This window comes from Kogia breviceps, chromosome 9 (genome assembly GCF_026419965.1).
Source record: "Kogia breviceps isolate mKogBre1 chromosome 9, mKogBre1 haplotype 1, whole genome shotgun sequence".
NCBI lineage: Eukaryota > Metazoa > Chordata > Mammalia > Artiodactyla > Physeteridae > Kogia > Kogia breviceps.
This window is the reverse complement of record NC_081318.1, coordinates 33,444,182-33,448,292: the sequence shown is the minus strand read 5'-3', so window position 1 is coordinate 33,448,292 and position 4,111 is coordinate 33,444,182. Positions and strand designations below refer to the sequence as shown.

The 4,111-nt window shown below is 41.8% G+C and overlaps 1 pseudogene; it reads right to left on the bottom strand.

Annotated features, from left to right (window-relative positions):
* Positions 1–2,646: 2,646 nt before the first annotated feature.
* Positions 2,647–3,548, bottom strand: LOC131762703 (mitochondrial carrier homolog 2-like; annotated as a pseudogene).
* Positions 3,549–4,111: the final 563 nt, after the last annotated feature.

Sequence of the window (4,111 nt, the reverse complement as noted above, 5' to 3'; positions counted from 1 at the left end):
AGTGGGAAAGAGCACGTAACCAAGGGCAAATATTTCTCCCAGACATAAATGGATCAGGAAGAGATAGGAGCTACAGGTCATCTTTGGAGCATTCTTTTCTCTCCCTGCCTCTGAGTAGCTTGTCATCGAGCACCTGCCAGTAACAAAAGGGGAGAGAAGGGCAGGAGGCAGGACCTGCCTCTCTAACTGAATGGCACACCAGTTCCAGCCAAGTGCTGGCTCAGCTAACTGGGACAGTGAAACAAGGAGTCATTTGGAAAGTTGCAGGGATAAACACAGCATTTCCCAGGGAGGCAGGTGGCAAAGATAACATGTTTCTTTTACTGAGGAGGACACCGGTTGGAATTCTTCATGAATTACAACAGTGGGAGAATCCTGATCTCTGGTACAAATAATAACATTTCCATTTGTTAAGCATTTATTACTTGCTGGGCATTTATTTAATCTGCACAATAACTCTATGATGTGGGTTCTATTATTGTTTTTCAGATGAGAAAACTGATGTCCTTAGTTGAAGAATTTTCCCAAGATCACATGGGAGTCAAGATCTGAGCCAAGAGAGTCTGACACCAGAGTTCAGGCTCTTAATCACTACAGAGATTATCGGCTATTTCTAGGATGTGGGTATGGCTGTTCTAATGACTAATTCTGCCTTCCGACCAAAATCTTCTTTTTCATTCATTGTTCGGTCATGTCACCTTTCCTGCTATGAGAAGCACCTTTTTTCTTTCCTTTCTCCCATAAATGGAGTCAGTACAAAGTCCTCAGTGGTGGGAGCTCCCTACAACCTGGTATCTGGGCTCCCTGTACCTTCCTCACTCTGCCCCCTTCTAATCCTTGAGCCCTCCCCTAGTCCTATTCTCTACTTTCCTGAGCACACCATTTCCTTCCCTGTATGATCTGTGCCCTAGTCCCTAACACTCCAGCTAATGTCAGAAAAATATCTTTCAGGGACTTCCCTGGCAGTCCAGTGGTTAAGACTTCGCCTTCCAATGCAGGGGGTGCAGGTTCTATCCCTGGTCAGGGAGCTAAGATCTCACATGCCCCAGGGCCAAGAAAATAAGACATAAAACAGAAGCAATACTGTAACAAATTCAAATAAAGACTTTAAAAATGGTCCACATCTAAAGAAAATCTTTTTAAAAAATTTTTTAAAAAGAAAACTATCATTCACACGCTATTATTCCCATGTTTTGTAAATTTCATAAAATTGTACTACCTTTAACGAAGACTTTCTTATTATGTATCAAAAACACAATGATGATCTTTCTCCTCAATACTAGACACCTAGACATGTAAAATCTTAATAATTACAGTAATAATTTCTAGTTAGGCTAAGCATATACCTTTTGAGATAGGGGCCATATTTCATACCTTCATTTGGTTGGAAATTTCTTATCAGTTTGTACAGCTTTTAGTATGTTATCCAATCCTACTGTCAGTTATTTTACCTTGAAACTTCTAGGGAAAACCATATATAATTTTATTTTCCTCCAATAGGATAATTTGCTCATGAGAAATTTTAAAAACAGAAAAACCAGATTGGCGTATACAATCATATTAGGTGAGTAAAGGGCCACATAAAAGATGAAAAATATTGTACAAAGAACGAATTTATTAAAACTATTTTTTTTCTGAGAGAGAAAAAGACTAAGTTGGGTCATCTTAAGTGATAACTTTATTAGAGTAGGCACACGCAAAAAGATTTGTGATCCTAAATATATTGAACAAGAGGAAATGGCAAAAAAGATTATAAACTATTTTTCATGTTAGAACTTTTGGAATGATGAGAGATCAGATGCAGGCAGTCTCTATGCTGCATGATGAACTAGGAATTCATGTAAAGATTTCCATGATTTCATGATTCTTAGAGTTGAAGAAATATTCAGAATTGGAAAGGAAAATCCTCCTAGTCTTAAAATCTTCAATGAAGTTGGCCCAGCATGACACACTCCTAGTGCAGGGTGGGTTTGGGCTACTTTGAAGCTCTCCCTAAGGCCAGTGCTGCCTCAGCTCTTGCCACAGCCAACACATTTCGGGTGTGGCTAATGGGAAAATTTAATACAGCTCAACTCCTTTCGTAGCAAACAAACAAACAAACAAAGCAAAAAAAAAAAAAAAAAAACCCAACACCAGCAACAATAAAAACCCATCCTGGCTGCTGTCCAGTTTGTAATTCTTGATTTCACATTCCAAGAAGACTTCAGTTTATGAAGTGGAAAGAACTGACAGTTCCCTGCAAGCAACTTGGGCAACTTAGCCTGTAGGGTTTCCCCTTAAATGATGCTTCCTTCAATTTCCTTCAAATATTTCTTCAATAGTATGTTACTTCCTTTTCGGAGTTGGGATTCCCTGTAAGTCCTCCAGGCTGCCTGACTACTGCTCTTCCTACGATGATGTACAAGCTCTGTTATGCATGTATTTGTGGAGGTTTTTCTTCATTTGTGGTTCTTATATATGAGGATTTTTTGTTTTGTTTTGTTTTTCAGTTTATTTGATGATATAACTTCTGCCTGTTTTTTCATTTTCCCAAGACTGAATGATTATTTAATAAAAAGCATGCCACACTGTATAGAAACCAACACTCTCTCCCATAATTCTGTGTATGTGGGACTACAGAAACGTCACTGTCCCTGTCCCACATCTTCAAATTGACATTCTCAGGTCACAACAATAAGGCTTCCTAAAGGGGACCTTCTGGAAAAACAAGCTATTTCCTCGGCTCATATTTCCCTCTTTTTGTAGCAGGCACCAGCCATCTATCCAAGAAGTATATATTGGGGAGTAAGGAGGGCATCCATCAGCAAGCCCACAGATGTTGACAGCCATAAGATTAGAGACAAGCACAAAGGGATAGGTCAACATATTGGCAAAAAATCCTGTGACAGCTAGGAAATAACTCATTTCATTCATGGGGGAAACCCCACAGTTTGGTGTAAGGACACTGATGAGGTAGGCCACTGAGTTACAGAGCCCCAAAGAAATGATATCACCTAGGAGGCGAGGAATAACACCCACAAAAAATCCTAGTATGCCCTCTTCCTGATAGTTACTATGGAGTCACGAAGTCCATGGTATTTGGATTCTCTGCCAATGAATTGTACCATAGATCTCAGGGTGCTCACATGAAAGGGATGAGTGATGAGAGTAGCAGCAGAAGAAGCCATAATCTCTCCAGTTGTCTCCTTGATAACTCGGTCAGAGATGAAACTTCTTTCTGTACATTTCCAGATCACGACTCCTCAACCTTGTCACACTACTGGTAATGTTGTAAAACTTTACCATGGACCACAGTTCCAAGGACCCCTGAACACAGTCTTAGAGTTAAGCCTGTGAACAACCCACGCTTCCCATGGATGCTTGACATGTGCTGAGCCTAACAAAAAAAGACCAGGAAGCTGACATACTTGCTGCCCCCAAATATTTCGTCCAACTGTTGGAGAAAGAGGCTCATATCCCACCTGGATGAGCACCTTCACATACAAGAGCGTCTGGGACAGGATGGTGAGACGAGAGCTCAGGAGCACCTGACTGGCCGCGTCCACCATGATGGCACCCACTGAGGGACATACAGACTGAGCCACCAAGCGACTGAGCCACCAAGCAACTGAGCCAGTCAGGGCCACGGGCTTCACTGGCCTGCCCTCATGCGCGCACACTCACCCTCGAGAACCTCCCTGCCCGGCTTCTGCCTAACACCTCCTTAACACCTTCAGAGAATAAGCATTTTCAAGTTTCCCCTAGAATGCTGCTTTTCAAAGTTTAATGTGCATACGAATAACCTGGTGATCTTGTTAAAATGCAGATTCTGATTCAACAAATCTGGGATTGGACCTGAGATTCTGGTTCATAACAGGCTCCCACGTGATGCTGCTGGTGATACTGCAGGTCCCTTTGGGTAGCAAGGCCCTAGTAATTAGCTTGAGTAAGACATGGAGAGAAGTGAAGATGAAGTAGCTAAAGACAGAGAAAAGAAGAAACTGAAAGAGAGATTATTTGACCCTCTGAAAAGATTCTAGGGCTTACCTGGTGGCACAGTGGTTAAGAATCTGCCTGCCAATTCAGGGGATGCTGGTTCAAGCCCTCGTCCAGGAAGATCCCACATGCCCCA